This window comes from Neolamprologus brichardi, chromosome 10 (genome assembly GCF_056152115.1).
Source record: "Neolamprologus brichardi isolate AB-2024 chromosome 10, ASM5615211v1, whole genome shotgun sequence".
NCBI classification, from domain to species: Eukaryota; Metazoa; Chordata; class Actinopteri; order Cichliformes; family Cichlidae; genus Neolamprologus; species Neolamprologus brichardi.
Window position 1 is genome coordinate 4,171,940 of NC_142113.1, and position 23,991 is coordinate 4,195,930.

General features: G+C 42.9%; 1 pseudogene; it reads right to left on the bottom strand.

The window, feature by feature from the left end:
• Positions 1-16,429: 16,429 nt before the first annotated feature.
• LOC148100797 (uncharacterized) lies at positions 16,430-17,895 on the bottom strand (annotated as a pseudogene).
• Positions 17,896-23,991: the final 6,096 nt, after the last annotated feature.

The following is a 23,991-nucleotide window of genomic DNA, read 5'->3' on the forward strand; positions in this document are numbered from 1 at the left end:
TTGAGCCAATATTAAAAAAGAGCAGTTTGGATCCAACTCAGCTTAAGAATTATAGGCCTATCTCTAAGCTTCCATTATTATCGAAAATTCTGGAAAAAGTAGTTGCAGATCAACTTACCACTTTTTTTAGAAAAACATGAAATTTATGACAAATTTCAGTCAGGTTTCCGTAGAAGTCACTCAACAGAAACCGCATTACTTAAAGTCTCTAGTGACATTATGATGTCAGCTGACTCCGGAGCATCCTCAGTCATGGTTTTGTTGGACTTGACATCTGCCTTTGACACCATTGATCATACCATCCTGATTAACAGGCTCCGGGACGTAGTTGATGTGTCTGGTCTGGCTTTGAAGTGGTTTCAGTCGTACCTCTCCAACAGATCTTTTAGTGTTTTTGCAAATCGGTTTATGTCACATTCTAAAGATCTGAGATGTGGGGTACCGCAGGGTTCAGTTCTGGGTCCTATTCTTTTTCTTTTGTACATGTTACCTCTAGGACTTATAATTAGGCAGTTCCCTGAGGTGTCTTATCACTTCTATGCTGATGATATTCAGCTCTATTGTTCTTTTAAGCCGATGGAAGTCCATAAACTGTCCTCTTTAATTAAATGTTTAGCTTCCATTGAACAGTGGCTTGGTGACAACTACTTACAGTTGAACTCTGAGAAGTCAGAAACATTAATTATTGCCCCTGACAACCAGATATCTCTAATCAAACAGCATCTTGGTTCTCTTGGCTCATCGGTTCACCTGAGCCTCGGGTACCTTGGTGTGATGTTTGATTCTGCCATGTCCCTAGAACAACACTCTCGCCAGTTAATTAGGAACTGCCTTTTTCAGCTAAGAAACATCTCCAAACTGCAAACTTTGCTGTCTAAGACTGAGTTACAAATGGTTATTCATGCTTTTATTTCTTCTCGCTTAGATTATTGTAACAGCCTTTTTCTTTGTTTGAGCAAAAGGAATCTTGACCTCCTCCAGTCAGTCCAGAATGCTGCTGCAAGGCTTTTAACTAAGACACGAAAAAGAGAGCACATTACACCAGTGTTACGTTCATTACACTGGCTTCCAGTACATTTCAGAATTCATTTTAAAATCTTGGTACTGACTTTTAAAGCTTTGAATTGTGATGCCCCTTCTTACATTTCTGATCTTTTAGAACCAAACGCTCCCTCTCACAGCCTGAGATCTTCTAATCAAAGGCTGTTGGTAGTCCCACGAACTCGTTTTAAGACCAGAGGAGAGAGATCTTTTAGAGCGGTGGCCCCCAGGTTGTGGAATGCTCTCCCTACATCATTACGTTGCCTTGATTGTATTTATTCTTTTAAAAAGCAACTTAAGACTCATTTATTTAGATTGGCTTTTAATTAGATTTGTGCTGTGTTTTATTATTAATGTATTTTATGTATTTCTGTTTTATATTACTGTGAAGCACTTTGTGGTTTTTATCCTGTGAAAAGTGCTATATAAATAAATTGATTTGATTTGATCTCGTTTCCACATCACTCAGTGCTCTGCTTGCATATGCAATAATGTGCTTCATCCCCTTCTCATCTTTTTGACAGAGGATGGCGCCCAGTCCTACTGGACTAGCATCAACAATCAGTTCAGTCTGTCTGCTGGGATAGAAGTAGGACATCGTCGTGTCGCTTGTGAGACTGACCTTGAGTGCCTGCAACGCAGTTTCTTGGTCTTGACCCCATGTCCAAGGGGTGGCCTTGTGTGTGTGAGCCTGCGCAGTGGCTCAGAGATCGATGAGAAGTCTCTGATGAACCTTGAGCAGTAATTGGCCATGCCAAGGAGACTTTTGATGTCAGCAGGTGTTTTTGGGTTGGGAGCGTGTTGAACTGCTACAACCTTTTTAGGATCTGCTGAAACGCCACCTGCAGAGAAGATGAAACCAAAAAACTCAAGTTTTGTTTTATTAAATTCACACTTCTCTCGATTCAGAGTAAGACCTGACTCTGATAGTCACTTAAAGAGAGCTGTAAGACTGCTGTCATGATCAGCCTGGTCCCTGCCAAAGACTATAATGTCATCACTGAGATTTTTGACTCCGTTCAGTCCTTGCAGCATCTGATAAATAGCATTTTGGAACACTTCAGCTGCAGAAGAGACTCCAAAGCTCAGTCTTTTATAGCGCCGAAGTCCCAGATGAGTAGTGAACGTCGTAATGTAGAGGCTGTCAGGGTGTAATTCAAATTGGTGGTATCCTGCCCTGAGATCAAGTTTTGAGAACACCGTAGATCCATTCAGCTCATAGATTACATCATCAATCGTGGGCGTGACGTGTCGTTCTCGTTCGATTGCAGTGTTTGCTTGTCTCATGTCCACACATATCCATACGTCGTCCGGATCCTTTGGTTTTGAAGTGTTACAATGGGTGAAACCCACGGTGTTGGTCCCGTAAACCTTTTCAATAATGTCATCAGCTTCTAATTTCTGAAGTTCGTCCTCCACTTTTTGACGTAAATGAAAAGGAACACGTCTGTGTGGTTGACAGGTTGATTTTACATCTGTGTTTATATGCAGTTTCACTTGAAAATCTCTGAGTTTTCCAATTCCCTTGAAAAGTTCCGGGTGTTGTTCTACTAGCTTGTCTGCAACAGAACGTTGAGACTGAGAAGAGACCGCAGTGACAATATGGAGGAGTCCCAAGGCTTTTGAGGTTTCAAAACTCAAAAATATTGAAACCTCCTCCTTTAATGACGAAGAAGGAACACCTAACTGTTTTGTCTTGTTTTTCCACACTGCACCTGAATGCACCACACACAGGGAGAGACGTAGATGAGTGGTATGGGTAAATCTTGATGTCTGTAGAGGTCAACGTAGGACGTGTTGTCAGTTTGTTGTAGGTAGCTTCAGTTAAGCAGTTAGCAGTGGCCCCAGAATCGATTAGCACCGGTATCTGGGTGCCTCTGCTGCCCTCAGGTGAATGTATGGCTATTCACCCTATGCAGCGAGCTTAACATAAGAGGAGATGGTTCCAGGAACGACAGGACACATCGCTTTGTCTTTGTGTCTTTAACTGAAGACCATTTTTTTCCTCTTTTAATTTGTAAATGGTAATGGACTGATTCTTATATAGCGCTTTTCTACTCTCACGGAGTACTCAAAGCGCTCTATACAACATGCCTCACTCACCCAATCATACCCATTCTCACAAGCACTTTATCTACACTTAGTGCTTTCTAACGACATTCATACACATTCATACTCCGATGGATGCATCGGAGAGCAAGTTGGGGTTAGTATCTTGCCCAAGGATACTTGACATGCAGACTGGAGGAGCCTGGGATTGAACCACCAACCTTCCGATCAGTAGGTGACCTGCTCTACCTCCTGAGCTACAGCCATTGTAAGACTGTGAACATACAGTAAAATAATACGTAAGCATCAGTATCAACATATTTTGTAAACAAAACAGAAGTTAGCAACATAGCTTTCCTTACGCTTTACATTCACCATAAACATCTTTCCTTATACGTTCAAATAACCTTTTAAGTAACATGAAAGTAACAAATCTTACAGAAAATGAAGTTAGACATTGCTTACTTACAGATTATGGCTCAACAAACTCCCCAACAATGTACACTGGGCTTAAAGTTTCGCAGCTTGTTCTCTGCTCCATGCATTCTCTCCCACTGCCTGCGTGAACTTTGCCTGCTGCTTACAACCCATCACGGGGGCAGTGTAGTGCACACCAAATAACCAAAGAAGAAGCCACAAACTGAAGGGGTAATACTGCCCACTATTGGGAAACCTGAGAAATGCGCCAGCCAAAGAAACCCAACAAAGTAACAACCGAGGGGCAGAATACTCCCCGCCTGACATCCATGGAATGTCACCCTCAACTAACATGTAAAAGGCAAGTGACATACAAGGAAACAAACTTTCTGCTTCTAAGTACAATCCTTAGACACCAATAGCACAACCTCACTTATAGGCCTTATGTAGCACTTGTGTTCACCCTTGCGGAAAATCCTCACCTCTATCTTCCTTACAAGCCCATCCTCACTGGGAAAGGTTTTGGTGATAAGTCCAAGTGGCCAGTTGTTCCTATGTTCGAGTGTCTCTCTTAAAAGAACAACATCTCCTGTTTGTAGGTTAGGCTTTACTGTTTTCCATTTGCGGCGGTCCTGAAGTCCTGAGATGTATTCTTTTTTCTATCGTCTCCAGAAGACATCAGCGAAGTATTGTACGCGCCTCCATTGAGCTTTGAACAGATCACTGTTTCCAAACTGACCTGGTGGGATTGGTGGGGTCGTAACCTTTTGCGTGAGCAGCATGGCTGGGGTAAGGATGACTGGGTTATCTGGATCTGCAGAAACTGCTGTTAACGGACGAGCATTCACTATTGCAGTGACTTCAGCCATTAAGGTCACTAGTATTTCATGGGTAAGCTTTGCATTCCTGTGTTCTAGGAGCATTGCATCAAGGATTTTGCGCGTGACCCCAATCATTCGCTCCCAGGAGCCAGCCATATGCGATGCATGTGGGGGGTTGAATAGCCATTTGCAGCCAGAGTCTTCAAGAAAGCTGTTTAGTTTGCTGTTGTAGCAGCCCTGTTTGTCTATTTGCAGCTCTTTGCAGGCACCCACAAAATTTGTCCCACAATCGGACCTAAGAAGTTTGACTGCACCTCTGATGGCAAAAAAACGACGCAGGGCATTGATGAATGATGACGTGTCCATTGATTCTATAACTTCAATGTGAATGGCCCGTGTACTCATGCACGTAAATATGACTGCCCATCGCTTTGCATCCGCTTGCCCACCACGCGTTTTTCTGACAGTGACAGACCAGGGCCCGAACACATCAAGCCCTACATGTGTGAACGGAGGGTCAGTGGACAGCCTATCCTCTGGTAGCTCAGCCATAATCTGTTCCTGCTGTCTGCCTCTTAGTTTTCGACATGTCACGCAGCTGAATATCATTTTGCTTATTGCTCTTTTTCCTCCCACAATCCAAAAGCCTGCAGCTCTGACTGCCCCTTCAGTAAAATGTCTGCCCTGATGGCATACTTTCACATGGAAGTGTCTTATAATGAGCTGGGCAAGGTGGTGTTTGGCAGGGATGAGGATAGGATTTGTTTCATCCGAAGTCATCTGTGCTCGTCTTAGTCTCCCACCCACTCTGAGGATTCCATTTGTATCAAGAAATGGGTTCAGTTTGCTAAGTGGGCTTGAACTTTTGAGGGGCATACTCTTTTCAAGCTGTCTTATGTCTTCTGCATAGACTTCTCTTTGGACAGTGCGAATGATAATGATCTTAGCTTGATCGAGCTGCTTTTCGGTTAAATGCTCACTACAGCTGTGCCAGCCCTGACAGGTGCCTTCTATGTTCTGCTTAAAGGACTGAACAATGTGTCGGAGTTTAGATATAGTCTTCAGTAGTACATTCCAACTAGAAAACCTTTCGAATCTGGCACTACTGAGAACATCCTTTGCAAGAGTGGTAACACAAGTAGTTACCTCATGACGCAGTTCGTTGTCAGTCTCTGGGTCTACAAGATTAAACGACTCTGCCTGAGATTGACCTATTTCTGACTTGGTAAGAAAAGCAGGTCCACTGAGCCATGTGGAGGTAGAAAGCTGCTCAGCAGGTAATGCGCGCGTGGCATGATCAGCAGGATTTAAGTGAGTGGGCACATAATGCCACTGGTGAGCTTGTGTGGATCGCCTGATGCGTTCCACTCTGTTGTGCACATAGATGTAAAAACGCCTCTTTGTGTTGAAGATGTAACCGAGGACTACTTTGGAGTCTGAATAGAAGCTCACCTGATCAACTGCGATGTCCAGCGACTAACTCTGCCACCTCGACAGCCAGGACCGCTGCACAGAGCTCAAGTCTGGGTATGGTGATGTCTGGTCTTGGGGCAAGCCGTGCCTTGCCGAGAAGGAAGCCCACTTCATTATGACCATCTCTGTCTGTGAGTTTAAGGTAGGCAACAGCGGCCACTGCCTTGGTAGAGGCATCGCAGAAAACATGGATTTCCTTAGTTACTGCTGCAGAGAGTGGTATTGAGGTGAACATTCTGGGAATCTCAAGTTGTTGTAGATGTTTGAGGGAGTGTTTCCACTGTTGCCACTGTTGTAATTTGTCTTTAGAGAGTTCAGTGTCCCATTCACAAATGTCAGTGGAAATGTCTCTGAGTATGACCCTGCCCTCTACAATGACAGGGACAGCAAAGCCGAGTGGGTCATACACACTATTAACGACTGACAATACTCCACGCTTGGTAAAGGGCTTCTCATTGACGGTTGTTTGGAACCTGAACAAGTCTGTAGACAGGTCCCAGCCCAAGCCCAAGCTTCGCTGCATGGGTGTCTGCCCAAGGTCAAGGCCCTGCATGTCAGCTGCAAGGTCCTCACTTGGAAAAGCATTTGTGATGGTAGGACAGTTGGATGAGATTTTATGCAGGCGTATGTTACACTGAGCCAGCATCTTCTGAGCCCCACAGAGAATGTTGATGGCCTCATCAGTGGAAGGAAATGATTTTAGTCCATCATCCACATAAAAGTGGCGTTCAATGAACTCTCTTACATCATTGCCGTGTTCTTTTTCTCCCTCCATCGCTGTTCGTTTCAGTCCATAAATGGCCACTGATGGGGAGGGGCAGTTCCCGAACACGTGGACTCTCATCCTGAATTCCTGTACTTCTCCATCCAGATCATGGTTTTTGAACCACAAGAAGCGAAGGTAGTTGCGGTGGTCTTCTCTGACAACAAAATTGTAAAACATTTGCTCCACGTCGGCCATGACTGCGTATGGGTCGGACCTGAAACGCATCAGAACTCCCACAAGAGTATTATTGAGATCTGGCCCTTTTAGTAGCACATCATTGAGAGAAACATTGTTGTATTGCGCACTTGAATCAAAAACCACCCTAATTTTTCCTGGCTTCTGAGGGTGATAAATGCCAAAACTAGGGAGATACCAGCATTCTTGTTCTGGAGCTAAAGCTGGAGCTGGTTCAGCGTGGCCCTTACTGAAAGTTTTGTCTAAAAACTCAAAGTAATGTTCTTTCATTTCATGTTTCTTTTTCAGTGTTTTGCGGAGCGTCATTAAGCGACTGAGGGCTTGGTCCCTATTGTTGGGTAAACGCTGTCTGGGGGAGCGGAATGGGAGTGGAGCTACCCAATTGTTCGCCTCATCTTTAGTAAAGTCTCTGTGCATAATTTCCAGGAATAATGCATCTTCTACTGAAAGAGCAGTTTTGTCATCATCTGCTGTTTGCTGGAAAATGTGTCTGCCTACTTCTGCTTGTGTCTTCTCGAATTTAGGACAGCTTTCTGTGTATTTGTCTTTTATATAGATTTTGCTTGCACAGGGGCTAAGGGAGGTAGGGCGCCCGTTATTCAGAATGTCTGTCTTGAAAGAGTTTACTGTGGGTTTGTGGGCACCTGAGAGGCAGACATCGCCTACAACCACCCATCCCAGATCGAGGCGTTGGGCATAAGGTGCACTGTTTGGACCATTTACCTGACTGCGAACCTTGTGAGCTTGGATGATGTCCCGGCCCAAGAGGAGGAGAATGTCCGCGGCTGGGTCCAGAGGAGGGATCTGTGAAGCGAGTGCGTGTAGATGAGGGTGAGCTGACACAGCCTCCTTGGTGGGTATCTCATCTCTATTATCTGGAATGTGATCACATTCTGTCAGTGTGGGCAGCACCATGGACACTTCCCCATTTACATCCTGAATAACGAAATTAGTTGCTCTGCGTCCTCCAGCCTCTGACAAACCTGCACATGTTTTCATGGTGTATGGGAGCATAGTGCCTTTCACAATAAACATGTCGAAGAAAGCAGACCTGGCTAAGGATGAGTTGCTTTGATCATCCAACATGGCGTACATCCTCTTTTTCTCTTCAGGATTTGTGCGGGGATACACGTCGACTAAACAAATCTTAGAGCAGGATTTGCCTTTAAGACGTGGGCCACACACCTCTGTGCAAGCAGTTGTGGTTACAGGGCTTGAAGGATCAGACTCCCCGCCGTGGCTTTGAGGCCGGAGGTTAGAGTCCTTGGTTACCCACAGAGGTGGGCCAGCATGCATGGCAGACACGTGAGCGTCACTATTACATTCCGAGCATTGGATAATGGCTTTGCAATCGTTAGCTCGGTGACCTGTGGAAGAACAACACTTATAACAAATAGCATGTTCTTTGAGGATGCTTTTCCTTTCATCTAGTGTTTTTGACCTAAAACCCCTGCATTTGGCAAGTGAATGAGGCTTGTGGTGAATAGGACATTGTCTGTCTGGGTTGAGAACTGACATTCGAGCTGTGCCATTTGTTTGACTAATATCTGTTCTGTTCACTGCAACCGCACCTCTGTATTTAGTTGGTTTCAACAATGGCTTATCAGGTTTTGGAGCTACTATGTTTGAACTTTGTAACATAAAGCTAGGATCTGTTTTCATTTCTGCATAATCATTTATAAACTGAACAAAATATGAGAAAGGGGGGTAAACTGCACCGTTGTCCCTTTTGTATTTTGTACCCTGTTTCACCCAGGACTCCTGGAGTCCGTAGGGGAGCTTTTCCACTATCGGGTTTATCCCTCTTGGGGTGTCCAGAAAGCTAAGGCCGGGTAGATAATTTTCACTTTGTGCATACTCTAACTCCAACAGGAGATCTGCAAGCTCCTGCAATAAGTGAGTGTCCTTATTAGATATTTTTGGAAAAGACTGTAAGCGTTGGAAAAGTGACGCTTCGACTACCTCTGGAGAACCAAAACTTTTGTCAAGACGTTGCCACAAACGTTGAAGACCTGCGTGTGGGTTGTTCACATGGACCGCTCTGATCCTCAGCGCATGTTGTAGTGACTCCCCGCTGAGCCACTTGGTGAGGAGGTCAAGCTCTTCGCTGAACTTGAGGTTGAGGCCTTCTATGGCGTTGCGGAAAATGGACTTCCAGGACAAGTAAGACTCAGGACGGTTGTCAAAAACCTTGAATCCCGCTGTCAGCAGATCACGGCGCGCTAGATAGGCTGTGAAATCTGAGAGTTCAGTCTGTGGAGGCAATGAAGGTTTAGGCTGGGTTGAAATGTCAGTTTTTCTGTTTATAGGAGGGGACTTTGGTTGCTTCTGATTTACAAAATCAGTGAGATGTTCACCTGGAGAGGAGGCAACTGGTGGTTGACTCTGTCGTAGATGCTGAGCGTCGTTATTACCAACCAGTTGTCCTGTATCAGGCTTTCCGTCTTCATTAACTACCAAGCTGCGGTTAGTGAAGTGAGCGTTCACATAATCTTGAGCGCGTCTGATGGAAGGAGGTGTCTTAGAGGAGACTCCTTGTTCTGTGAGGTCAACGGCGTCATGCTCCTCGTCGGCTGCCGCTTCCAGGACATGAGCTGCGGCGAGCGCTGCTTCAGCCTCACCCTCCTTCTTTAGAGCGTTTAGTGTTGCCTCGATGCGTGCCTTCTCAACCTCCATGTCGATCTGGCGTTTGGCGTACTGTGCTCTAGTGCGGGCGGCTTCTGCTTCTGCTCTGGCTCGGGCTGCAGCTTGACTGGTGGATGAACGACGTGAAGAACGTAAAGAGCGTGAGTGGCACTCTGACCGGACCACCATCTGGGAGAGAGGCGGTGACGCTTCAGGCTGAGACATCTTGGGTGCTTGATAGGTAGATAATCTTCTTACTCTGCTGCCCTCAGGTGAATGTATGGCTATTCACCCTATGCAGCGAGCTTAACATAAGAGGAGATGGTTCCAGGAACGACAGGACACATCGCTTTGTCTTTGTGTCTTTAACTGAAGACCATTTTTTTCCTCTTTTAATTTGTAAGACTGTGAACATACAGTAAAATAATACGTAAGCATCAGTATCAACATATTTTGTAAACAAAACAGAAGTTAGCAACATAGCTTTCCTTACGCTTTACATTCACCATAAACATCTTTCCTTATACGTTCAAATAACCTTTTAAGTAACATGAAAGTAACAAATCTTACAGAAAATGAAGTTAGACATTGCTTACTTACAGATTATGGCTCAACAAACTCCCCAACAATGTACACTGGGCTTAAAGTTTCGCAGCTTGTTCTCTGCTCCATGCATTCTCTCCCACTGCCTGCGTGAACTTTGCCTGCTGCTTACAACCCATCACCAAAGGGGGCAGTGTAGTGCACACCAAATAACCAAAGAAGAAGCCACAAACTGAAGGGGTAATACTGCCCACTATTGGGAAACCTGAGAAATGCGCCAGCCAAATAAACCCAACAAAGTAACAACCGAGGGGCAGAATAGTGCCCATTACTCTGACTTCAGTATGTGGGAGTTTAGGATGTTGAGCTGTGTTCACCACATATACATAAGCGTCATCACTGCTGGATGTGTGCCCTGTCTCCACGTGTGCAGCGCTATCTGTTACTTGATGAACAGTTTGCGGTGGCAGATTTTTCTTCTTCTTCTTTCCACAATGTGTCTCTTTTCTCTTTGAGCGACATTGCTTTGCAAAATGATTGTATTTGCCACAAGAATGACAGATTTTGTCTTTGGCTGGGCAGCCTTGCTCATGAGGATATCTGCCTCCACAGTTTCGACAGCGGTTATTCGGCCGCCATGAGGGTGTCCATTTGTTTCTAGCCGTGGTGTCACGTCCTGTTTTGTGCTGTACTTTATTAACTGCAGCTGTCTTGTCAGCTTCCATCCCTGTAGCTTGCAATTCAGACAGCTCACATGCACGCCCATGATTTAATAGATCATCCAACGTTAAATCAGGTTCTCTGAGTGCTTTTCTACGCAGCTGTGATGATGTACAGCTTTAGATAATTTGTGTTTTGATTCCTGCAGTCATGTCTGCAAACTCACAGTTTTTGGCTAGAATCCTAAGCCTGGTGTGATAGTTGTCCAACGTTTCACCTGATTCCTGCACCGCTTTCCTGAATAGATAAATCTGATACTGCACGTTTTTCTTAGGCACAAAGTATGCTGACAATTTCTGTTTTGTATCTGCGTATTTGTCGCCAACCGTTGCTAACGTGTCGTAAACGTCATGGACTTTTTCACCAGGCACATGCAGCAATAATGCTCTTAATCTCGCATCTCCAGTAATATTCATTGCCGTGGTGTAGTTCTCAAACCTCTGAAGCCATTTCGTCCAGCGAGGTCCGACGGAATAGAGGTCGGTGTCCGCGTCGAAGGGTGGAAGTGGAGTAGCGTGTGCAGCCATGTTCTTGTCTCCTAAGCTCCGGGTAGGGCAACTTCCTTCGTCTTGCTTTGGTTGTAACCTTTACTCTCGTCGCCAATGTAATGTTTGCATGCCTCAAACATTAATGATGACACCTTCAGTATTTCTCAGTTCCATTCTTTAATTCTCAGGCTTGCAGCAGCAACACAGTCTGCAGCGCTAACTTGTTCATCTACCGTTTTGTGTTGTCTCCTTTTTCTATATCCTCCTTCCGCCTTACATTCGACCTTTCAAAATAAAGGTTCTGTAAACATCACAGGTACCACCGTCTTTCCCTCGCCCAGTTTGAGGGCGAGTAGGGGTGGGCGATATAAACGATATCTGATAGAAACATTATAAATTTGGCCAACGATAGAGATTTTGACTATACCGCTCTATCCGATAGCGCATGTTGATGATGTCATCAAGCTGCGCCTGTTTTGGTCGAAAGCATAGCGGCGGCTAAAACCATTAAAATCTGCAAATTATGGCGGGCGACAGTCATAGCAAAGAGATGAAGCACTTTTGAAATATGGGGAAATATCAAACTTTCAACTTGCTCTCCTCTGATACTTGCTCCTCTTTTTCTCCTGTTACATTACAAGACATCAGAGGCCTGCTTTGTCATATAAAACAGACTTCAAGCCCCCTTGATGTCCTTCCATCTTTATTTTTCACTAGTGTGTTTGATTCAATTGGCCCCTGTATTGTGGAAATGATAAATACTTCTCTTCATACTGGCTCAGTCCCCAGCTTCTTTAAACAAGCTATTGTTGAGCCAATATTAAAGAAACCTCAGCTGGATCCATCTCTTCCTAACAGTTATAGGCCAATATCCAAATTGCCCTTTATATCGAAAAATTTTAGAAAAAGTAGTACTAGAACAACTTAACTATTTCCTGGATAAAAATGCTGTTATGGACACTTTCCAGTCTGGTTTTCGTAAATTGCATTCCACTGAAACGGCCTTACTTAGAGTATCTAGTGATATCTTGATGGCAGCAGACTCTGGAGAGTACACAGTGCTAGTCCTGTTGGATCTCAGCTCTACTTATGACACTGTAGATCACAGTATCATGATAAACAGACTCGAGAACTTGTTTGGGATTACTGGTGTTGTTTTAAAATGGTTTATATCATATCTGTCTGAGAGATCTTTTACTGTTTGCATGAATCATGTCACATCAGAATCAACAGTTTTGCCGTGTGGGGTACCTCAGGGATCTGTCCTTGGTCCAATTCTCTTTTTACTTTATGTATTTCCCCTAGGCCAAATTATTAAGCGCTATAAATATATCTCCTATCATCTCTATGCTGACGACATCCAACTATACTGTTCCTTCAAAATGTCTGAGTTTTATAAATTGTCTAATTTAAGTAATTGCCTGACAGAAATCAACAAATGGTTATATGACAATTTTCTCCAACTAAACTCTGATAAAACAGAAACTCTAATTATTGCTCCAGACCACATGGTCCCAGAAATTAGACAGCATATCAGCTTCTTAGACCCTTCTGTAAAATCAAGGCTTAGAAATCTCGGTGTCATATTTGACAGCTCGATGTTGCTCGAGCAGCATTCTAAGCAGCTGGTCCGAAACTGTTTTTATCATTTACGGAATATCTCTAAACTTCAAAGCTTGAACCTGAGATGATTATTCATGCTTTTATTTCTTCTCGTTTAGACTATTATAATGGCCTTTTTACTTGTTTTAACAAATCAGCCTTAAATCATCTTCAGACTGTGCAGATTGCTGCAGCACGTCTCTTAACAGGCACAAAGAGAAGATCACATATCACTCCAGTCTTGGCCTCCCTTCACTGGTTGCCTGTAAATTTTAGGTTTCATTTTAAAATTTTACTTCTAACCTTTAGGGCCCTACATGGTCAGGCTCCTCAATATTTATCTGACCGGCTGAAACCACATACATCTTCTCGGGCTTTAAGGTCATTAGATCAGAGACTGCTGGTGGTACCGCGCACTCGTTTTAAAACTCGTGGTGGAAAAAAGTTGGCGTTCATCCTCCAGCTTCACTGTGCTAATGTTATGCTAACATAGCTGTGTCGCTAGCAATCACGTAGCACATCATTATATACCAGGTAATCCAACTTCAGTAACCCTGCAAACGCCACTGCGGTTTAGTTTTCTGTCTTCATTTATGTTGGAAGTGGTAGCAGAGCTGTACGTTTTAATTAGTTTCAAAAGTCTCTGTCAGAACATGGTATGAAATGTTTAGGTGGAAACTAGCGAGCTAACTTCCTGTTAACTTCTAACTCCGTTAAATTTAATAAATTCTGTTTTCATGGATGTAAAATGTAATTGTTACACCAGATAAAGCAGCAACGCTGATGATTTAATTAAAGATGAAAGAATTTAGACCGTTTTTAACTCTTAGTGTTCGTTTGACTTTGGGACCTGAAATGGACGGAGTTTTGGACCCAGATTTCTCCGCGAAGCTCCTCACTACAGCAGCCGTAATGCTCTGACAATCCATCAAGCAGTGCGGCTTACCAAAGTTGTGCTAAAACATTTTTTTAACGTTTTTTAAACAATTTTTGCACGCAGAAATCGGTTCGAGGTCACCAGAATTCATACATAAGGCACACTCTCGATTTTTGAGAAAATTAAAGGATTTTTTTGTGTGGAAAATACGTTATACAGAAGAAAAGAATATATATCAGTGATTAGAGCTGGGCGATAGAACAATAACGATATGTATTGCGAAATACCTTTTTCTCGATAGAAAAATTAAACTATCGCGATAGACCTCATCTCTCTCTCTCTTCCTCTCTTATAAAAACGAATAGCCAATACAAATTAAGTAGTGCAGAGCTTAACCAATCACAGCCGCAGCGTCACGTCACGTAACTTGTTACGTACAGCTCAAGTGCCAAGCCGCGCATGTGTATTTGTTTGGGAAGCAGCCCGCCGCCGTGCGGCCGGGTAATGGAGAAAATGAGTGTTCCGACTAGAGAAAAGTCTAGGTGACCAAGTTACCGAAGAGAGCACAGATGACGGCTCCAATGCCAGAGAGATTGTCGAAAGGAAAGACCAGAGAAGTTCCGTAGTGTGGAGGTTTTTCGGCTATTTGAAGTCTGACAAAAAACAGAGTAACGCGCACTGTAAATTGTCGTCGAAAACAACCAGGGGAATCCCTGTGAAGCAGCAACAGTCAATTGAGTCTGCTTTCTCCAGCGTCTTACCATATGAGAAAAAAGCTAAGAGACATAGCAACATAACGAATGCCATAGCTTACTGTCTTGCTAAAGACATGCTACCAATAAACACGGTCCACAATGAAGGATTCAAGCAGCTAATTAAGGTAATGGATCCTCGTTACCAACTCCTTGAACATAAACATGTCTCTCAGACAGCGCTTCCAAAGCAACATTATAAGTTAGTCAATTTTGTCTCTTCTTCTGTAAAATAAACTAAGATTTATTTTTAGAATTAATATTTTGTTTCTAAGTGGAACTGACAATTTAGTAGTCTGTTTTGTTTGTTCTATTTTGAAACTTAAAGGCTTTAGCGGCTACTTTTTGTGTAGTTTGTAATATTTGCCTTTATTTTGCCTAAACTGAAGCCTCATTTTAAGTACATCTGCCCTGTTGAACTTATTATGGGAAATAAATATTTAAATCAAAACAAGCTGCTGATTATTTCACATTTTACTTGTGAGCAACAGCACATTTAAATCTTACATATATAGTTATTTGGCTTATATCGTGATATATATCGTTACCGCACATGCTTCAAATTATATTGCGATATGGATTTTAGGCCATATCGCCCAGCCCTACTCAAAAGGTCTCATCAAGTCCCGATTTAATTCGTTTATGCCATGTTATCAGTGTTTGCATTGATAGCATGGCTTTGGTGTCATATCAGTGTATGCTCTCGGTGTTTGCTGATATCAAACTGTGGTATGAGGACCACTGTGGGTTAATCTTTGTAGTGATACTCACTCCTTTTTTTTTATTTAGACCTGGTTTATTTCTGGTATAGTTGAATATTTGTATATAATCCCAGCAGCTGTCAGACTGTATAACAGGGGTCACCAGCCTTTCTGTGAACAGTTTGGTTCATCTTTAGTCAAGATTTATGTTTTGTAATTTAAATCTGACATCGCAAAAGTATTTTAGAGTTTGAATAATGTATTTTACAACTGCAGTACACGTAATACTAATTTTGAACAATTTTGTCCAGGTTCCTTGACACCAGGGTCTCCTCCAGGACCATCACGTTCAGTTACAGAGTCGGTGTGTCCACGGTGTGCCAGATCATCCCCCAGGTAGCGACGGCCATCTGGGACTGTCTAGTGGACGACTTCATGGCTGTGCCTTCACCTGGAGACTCATAGAGAAAGTATATACAGTGGTCCCTCATTTATTGCAGCAGGGTTTCTCAGAATAACTAGCCCCTCGCCACACACTTTATACACTTTATTTTTTTATTTTTTTTACACACACACATGAAGATTAGTCACAGTTCTCACAAGTTGATTCTCACAGTGCAAACCTTTGTAGATTTCAAAACGTAAAAGTATCATTATGCCGTGTTTTTTCTTCGTCTTCCTGCCACTTTTGTGCGCCTTTTTCCCTCCAGGAGTGATGATGTCATCATCACTCCATAAGCCAATGAGATTATCACATGACATTTATGAACAGGGATATCTCTTTTTAACTGTTTTCAATTTAATGTAATATTTAAGTGTTTCTTAGTTTTAGACTAGTTGGTTAGTCTTTTTCAATGTTTTAAACCATATCCCAGGTTTTTACTTCACCATTTATGGAGTTTTAACAAGCAAATAAAAGACAGAGCTTAATTCTGTAAAGATTAGATGAAAAATACTCAAAGGATAAATTCAATTGGTTTATTATTTTGTTACATAAGTTGAAAAAAGTAAAACAAGTAACTACAGAAACAACATAAAAGGAAACTTAAACAATCAAATAAATAAATGAAGGGGGGGGGGGGGGAGGGGGAAGGGGAGAAAACCCCAACAATCCCCTCTGAGCAAGCACTAGGCGACAGTGGGGAGGAAAAACTGCCTTTTAACGGGCAGAAGCCTCCAGCAGAACCAGGCTCAGGAGGGGGCAGTCAACTGCTGGGACTGGTTGGGGGAGAGGGTGAGGGTGGAAAAAAAGAAAAAAGATTAAGAAGGTAGGGAATATGTGTTAGGAGAGAAAGGGAGAGGGGGGACATGAGAGGTGAAAATTAAGATGGATCACAGGTGGAGGAGGACGAGGCTAAATCATCTGAATAACCAGCAGACGCCTCTTTTCTTCATTTCCAGGTATTTTTCCATGAGCGCTTTTTTCTCCAGGATAAGGGTTCTCAACTGATCGTTTGTTTCTGCATTTTGCTCCTCGAGTTGCTTGCATCTTTGCTCCATTTCTTTTAATCCTGCTTGTTCTTTTCTAGGCTTTTCTTCCGGGTCTTTGTATGTTGCCTCCTCCATTTGATTTGCCTTGCACATGTCTGTATTTCTCTCTTGTTTTTTCTTGTACATCTCTTCTATCAGGTCAATTTTTCTCTTGAATACTTGATGCATAAGCAGCAGGTATTCATATTTTTTCTCTTGTTGTTGCTTTTGTGCCTGCATTTCAGTTATTTGGCTCTTCAAGTCACTGACCCTCAACAACATCTCATTCATGAGCTCTGAGTGTTTTTTCCTCATTCCATCGATCGTACACTGCATCTCTGAACATTGTCTTTCCAGTATTTCATTTTCTCTTTCCAGGTCAGGTGTTTTCTCCCTCATTTCATTACAAAATTCTCGCAGTTCTAGATTCCTTCTCTCAAAGTCCTGGAGAATACGTTTTTCTTCTTCCTGTTTCTCTTTTTCTTCAAGAAGCTCTTTATTTTTGCACTCTGTTTCATCAAACCTGACTTTCAGCTCTACGTACATTTCCCTCATGGCTTTGAGTTTGTCCTCCATTGGTATTTCTGTTTCTCTTTCCAGTTCAGGTGTTTTGTCCTTCATTTCATTACAAAATTCTCGCAGTTCTAGATTCCTTCTCTCAAAGTCCTGGAGAATACGTTTTCTTCTTCCTGTTTCTCTTTTTCTTCAAGAAGCTCTATATTTTTGAACTCTGTTTCACCAAACCTGACTGCCAGATCAACGCACATTTCCCTCATGTCTTTGAGTTTGCGCTGCAATCGTATTGTCTTTTTTCTTTCCAGTTCAGATGTTTTTTCCTTCATTTCATTACAAAATTCTCGCAGTTCTAGATTCCTTCTCTCAAAGTCCTGGAGAATACGTTTTTCTTCTTCCTGTTTCTCTTTTTCTTCAAGAAGCTCTTTCAGTTTTTGCTCCATTTGTATTTCCTGTTCAGTCTTCTGTTGGCGGATTTTTTCAATTGTTTTCTCAGCTTCATCGAGCTTTCCTTGAAGTATCTGTATCTCCTCAATAGTGGCTTTCTTTCCTTGAAGCTGGGCAGATGTTTCTTTTAATTCAGCACCCTGTGTTCCCGATGAAAAAATACGGGAAAAAAAATTCTTTCGTCCTTGACCAAACTTCATTCCCTCATTGATAATTTTTATATCAGGCTGCCGTTGCTGTTTTCCTTCCAGGTCTTTATTTCGTGCTTCCAATTGTCTGCACTTCTCCTCTAGTTGAAGCTTCTCTTCTTCAATTTGTTTAACTTTGTCATGGAGGTCAGAGTTTTCCTTCTGACTTTCCTGTAATGCCCTTTGGATTGATAAGACAACATCCATGGTTATTTCTCCTGAAGAGATTGGCTGGCCAGACCACGAAGGAGAGGCAGCATTATTTATTTTTCTTTGTCGGCGTTTTCGTCCCATGTTGGAGCCTGTGCACAGTGACTCTGAAAAGGCTTAGAAATATTTGCAAATGTATCTCGTGTTGAACGTTTGAAGTCTGCGAACAAACTGCTTTAAAATTGCTGCTTCTGATCCCTATTTATAGACTTCAGAACTTCAAAGGATCAAAGGTATTAATGATGTCACATCTTGTGACATCATCATTCCGTAAGCCAATCAGATTGTCACATGACATTTTAAAATGGGGATGTTTTTTTTTTGTTTTTCTGTTTTTTTTTAAAGTTTTTTTGGAGTTTTCACCATTTGCTCCAGGAGCTGCGTCTGGATGACGGCCGCTTTCAGCGGTACTGTAATGTTTGCATGCCTCAAACATTAATGATGACACCTTCAGTCTTTCTCAGTTCCATTCTTTAATTCTCAGGCTTGCAGCGGCAACACAGTCTGCAGCGCTAACTTGTTCATCTACCGTTTTCTGTTGTCTCCTTTTTCTATATCCTCCTTCTGCCTTACATTCGACCTTTCAAAATAAAAGTTCTGTAAACATCACAATCACCTCCTTTTTTTTTTCTTTAACAAACTTAGGTACTCAGTGAGGTGAATTATTAATCTGAACCTATGATAACAACACCTAATAAAATTACTGAACGTTCTTATTACTTGAGTTTCTCCACACCTAAACATCACTTAAACAGCACTGCATTTGCGCAGATCTCTGACTAATCACTATCAACATTCAACACTAGAATACTGGTTACAGTGTTAGATTCAGGAACAACAAACATGTTACACGCAGCGTAACCTTTAACGGGTCACTCAGATATTCAAGTCTTAGATCTGATGTAATCAGACAGATGCATAGGTACGCGTCTGTTTGATCTGACTGGGTATCTGGGCTTGTCTGTCAAGGCGGGGTCGACATGTCGTCCAGGTGGGGCATCTTCAAGTCCATGTCTGATTTTCTTGAAGCATGAGGCATTGCTGACAATTGAGTGTCCATCCCTTGTAGCTTTAATTTCAGAACCCTTAACTTTAGTCACTTTATAGGGTTTTGCATTGTATGGTGTGGATAATTTGTTGTGCTTGGGTTGGCGATGCAGCACTGTGTCACCCAGTCTGACGCGACGAGTTGCATCTGCGATCACCTTCATCTTGATCTTTGCACTATCATCCCTTGCTCTCACTTCAGCGTCTGAACACTTCCGTGGAGTGGTGTTAACGAAAGGGAGCTTGGTGTATAGCTGGCGTTGAAACAGTATTTCAGCTGGTGAGCTTGCTGTTGTGCAATGAGATGTAGATCTGTACTCACGAAGAAAGATGTTTAGTTGCTGTCTCCATGGTGTGCCCTGCATCTCGGCAACTCTCAGTGCTTTGCATAGGGTTCTCGTAAATCTCTCAGCAATGGCGTTCGCCTGAGGCCAACAAGGTGTGATTTTGGCGATGATGAAATCCTAGGTAGTCGGCAAACTGTGAGAAAGCCTCACTGTTAAAAGGAGGACCATTGTCAGTTTTTACTGTCCTTGGGATTCCAAACATGGAGAACACTTTGTCAATGACTGGGATAACAGAAGATGCTGATGTTGAGCGTACACTTTCAACGACTGGATAGCGAGAATACTCGTCTGTGATAACGAGCAGGTATTTCCCCCGTAGGGAGCGGTCCATAAACGTCTGCACTGACACTGTGCCAGGGCGTTTCGGGTAATGGTGACGTCTGCAGAGGGTCAGTGTGTGTGACAGGTGTGCTAGCTTGGCATGGCAGACAGTTTTGAACTGCAGATTCTGCTTTCCGATCAATCTCTGGGAACCATACTTTGGTACGTAGCAGCGCTTTGGTCTTGACGATACCCTGGTGCCCTTCGTGTGCCAGTTGTATTGCTCTTTCTTGTAGGACAGTTTGAATAACTATCCTCGTGCCTCTGAGTATGAAGTCAGATGAGTCAGCTACTGTTAGTTCACTTTGAACATGTTTGAATGATTTCAAAATGTCAGCATGCTGGGATTTATCTGTTAGATGCCACGTGTTGTTCCTGATGTGACCGATGACTTCCTGCAGAACCTGGTCTTTCAGAGTCTCTGTTTTTATCTCGTGAAGTGTCATGGCTTTTGGAGTGATAAGAGAAGAAATTGACATACTCTTCTGCAACCTTACATGCACGAGCACTTTCATTCTCCTGTGTTGGCACTGGATGACGTGACATAAAGTCAGCTGGATTATCAGCACCTTTTCTGTATTCCACTCTGAAGTTATATGGCTGAAGTCTCAGTCCCCATCTTTCTATTCTGGCAGGTGGTTTTGATCTTGGGTTATTCCAGATGATTTTGAGTGCCTTGTGATCGGTCACCAGTGTGAATGGATGTCCATAAACATACAAATGGAAATGTTCGCAACTCCACACAATGGCGAGTGCTTCTTTCTCAGTCTGCGAGTATCTCAACAGAGCTATCGAGGGGCTTGAAACATGGTGCCTGTGTTTGGCTTGGCCGCTGTTGCTGCTCCGTGTTTTTGTCGACTGCTTCAGTATATATTTTTTTATCTTGTCATCTCATCTGTGATATATCATGAAGGTCTAATTGCTACTCTGATCTACAGTTCACATACATTGTTGAGTATCAAAATATGTATGGTAAAATTTTGACAGCTGGCAGAGCTACCACCAGGCTTTCCCTCCGCCGTTTGTCTGCCCTCCTCCCTCTCCCGACTACCAGTACCTGTTCTTAGCTCCAAACAATAACCCAGGAGCAAAAACAAGGTTAAGGAGGTCGTCTAGAAGGGGCTGCAGGTCTGGTGTCCAGGCTAAAAGGAAACGCGCCCGACAGAGGGGATTTCTTCCGCTCCATGGTAGAGAACGTCTCCGGTATTTGGTACCGGTTCAATTCAATTCAATTCAATTTTATTTATATAGCGCCAAATCACAACAAAAGTCGATACAGAGAAAAACCCAACAATCATATGACCCCCTATGAGCAGCACTTTGGCGACAGTGGGAAGGAAAAACTCCCTTTTAACACGAAGAAACCTCCGGCAGAACCAGGCTCAGGGAGGGGCGGGGCCATCTGCTGCGACCGGTTGGGGTGAGAGAAGGAAGACAGGATAAAAGACATGCTGTGGAAGAGAGACAGAGGTTAATAACAGATATGATTCAACACAGAGAGGTCTGTTAATACATAGAGAGCGAGAAAGGTGACTGGAAAGGAAAAACTCAATGCATCATGGGAATCCCCCGGCAGCCTACATCTATTGCAGGATAACTAAGGGAGGATTCAGGGTCACCTGGTCCAGCCCTAACAATATGCTTTAGCAAAAAGGAAAGTTTTAAGCCTAATCTTAAAAGTAGAGATAGTGTCTGTCTCCCGAATCCAAACTGGGAGGTTCCCCTCCAGGACGCGGATAAGGCCGATCGGTTACCACCTACCCGGCTTTTCATCACGGGCGAACAGAACGATTACCTGGATCGGCGTCTTGTCTGGAGATGCGGGATGCTTTCACTTTGGCCTATCATTCTACAAGACCACAATTCCACAGCTAGAGGTACCGGGAGACTACGTCTTCATTCCAGGTGTCTGCTGTCAATTCCCCGTCAATCAGCTGTTGATGACGTCAGCCTGTCACCTCCGCTTCAGATCGCTCTCCTGAACGCTCGCTCCATAGCCAACAAATCATTTGTATTGAATGACTTTTTTTAGCAGTAATAGTCTGGACTTCATGTTTCTCATGGAATCTTGGCAGCGGGAGAATGAATTTATCCACCTTAATGAGCTCTGCCCGGGCGGCTGTCGCTTCATCGGGACTCCGCGTTTGGACCGTCGTGGTGGTGGTCTGGTCACTATTCACCGAGACAATTTCGCTTGCAGGACTGTGGACTCTGAGTTTTCCCTTCCTTTGAGTCACAATTTCTTAAGGTTGGTTCTTCAGATATATTTTATTGTGTTTTAATTTACCGCCCTCCCGGCCCCGCTGGTGTTTTTATTAAAGATTTTACGGACTTTTTATCTTCCATTATTAAACTGGAGAAAGTCTTAATGATTGGGGATTTCAACCTCCACGTGGATGATCTTAGCTGTAGCATGGCCTCTGACTTTTTATCTATTACAGACTCTTTTAGTTTTATTCAGCATGCCTCTGGGCCCACCCATGTTAAAGGCCACACCTTGGACCTTGTGTTTTCTCTTGGCTTAGACATAACTAATGTCTGTGTTAAAGACGTACAAGTGAGTGACCATTCCTGTGTTACTTTTAGTCTTAGCTTCCCACTGTACGCACCACCTTCTAATCTCATGTTCCATAAGCGGTTCATAAATCAGGATGTTGCTTTGAAGTTTTCTAATATGTTGGACCCTCATGTGATTAGTGGCTGCACTGATGCTGATGTTGCTACACAGTGCTTTAATAATCACTGCTTGGAGATTTTAAATTCAGTGGCACCTATGAAATCTGTCATTGCTGCCCCAAAAAGAGCTCATCCATGGATAAATAATGATGTAAGGAAGGTCAAAAGAATCTGTAGAAAAGTAGAACGTCTTTGGAAATCAACCAAACTCGAAGTTCACAGGCTCCACCTTAGGGAACTTTGGGTTTCCTTACATGAAACCATAAAAACAGCCAGATCAGCATATTTTTCTCAGTTAATATCATCAAGCAAGAGAAATTCCAAGGTACTGTTTGACTCCATAAACTCTATTGTTTATGGAGTCAGCTGACTCCGGAGCATCCTCACTCATGGTTTTGTTGGACTTGACATCTGCCTTTGACACCATTGATCATACCATCCTGATTAACAGGCTCCGGGACGTAGTTGGTGTGTCTGGACTGGCTTTGAAGTGGTTTCAGTCGTACCTCTCCAACAGATCTTTTAGTGTTTTTGCAAATCGGTTTATGTCACATTCTAAAGATCTGAGATGTGGGGGTACCGCAGGGTTTAGTTCTGGGTCCTATTCATTTTCTTTTGTACATGTTACCTCTAGGACTTATAATTAGGCAGTTCCCTGAGGTGTCTTATCACTTCTATGCTGATGATATTCAGCTCTATTGTTCTTTTAAGCCGATGGAAGTCCATAAACTGTCCTCTTTAATTAAATGTTTAGCTTCCATTGAACAGTGGCTTGGTGACAACTACTTACAGTTGAACTCTGAGAAGTCAGAAACATTAATTATTGCCCCTGACAACCAGATATCTCTAATCAAACAGCATCTTGGTTCTCTTGGCTCATCGGTTCACCTGAGCCTCGGGTACCTTGGTGTGATGTTTGATTCTGCCATGTCCCTAGAACAACACTCTCGCCAGTTAATTAGGAACTGCCTTTTTCAGCTAAGAAACATCTCCAAACTGCAAACTTTGCTGTCTAAGACTGAGTTACAAATGGTTATTCATGCTTTTATTTCTTCTCGCTTAGATTATTGTAACAGCCTTTTTCTTTGTTTGAGCAAAAGGAATCTTGACCTCCTCCAGTCAGTCCAGAATGCTGCTGCAAGGCTTTTAACTAAGACACGAAAAAGAGAGCACATTACACCAGTGTTACGTTCATTACACTGGCTTCCAGTACATTTCAGAATTCATTTTAAAATCTTGGTACTGACTTTTAAAGCTTTGAATTGTGATGCCCCTTCTTACATTTCTGATCTTTTAGAACCAAACGCTCCCTCTCACAGCCTGAGATCTTCTAATCAAAGGCTGTTGGTAGTTCCACGAACTCGTTTTAAGACCAGAGGAGAGAGATCTTTTAGAGCGGTGGCCCCCAGGTTGTGGAATGCTCTCCCTACATCATTACGTTGCCTTGATTGTATTTATTCTTTTAAAAAGCAACTTAAGACTCATTTATTTAGATTGGCTTTTAATTAGATTTGTGCTGTGTTTTATTATTAATGTATTTTATGTATTTCTGTTTTATATTACTGTGAAGCACTTTGTGGTTTTTATCCTGTGAAAAGTGCTATATAAATAAATTGATTTGATTTGATCTCGTTTCCACATCACTCAGTGCTCTGCTTGCATATGCAATAATGTGCTTCATCCCCTTTTCATCTTTTTGACA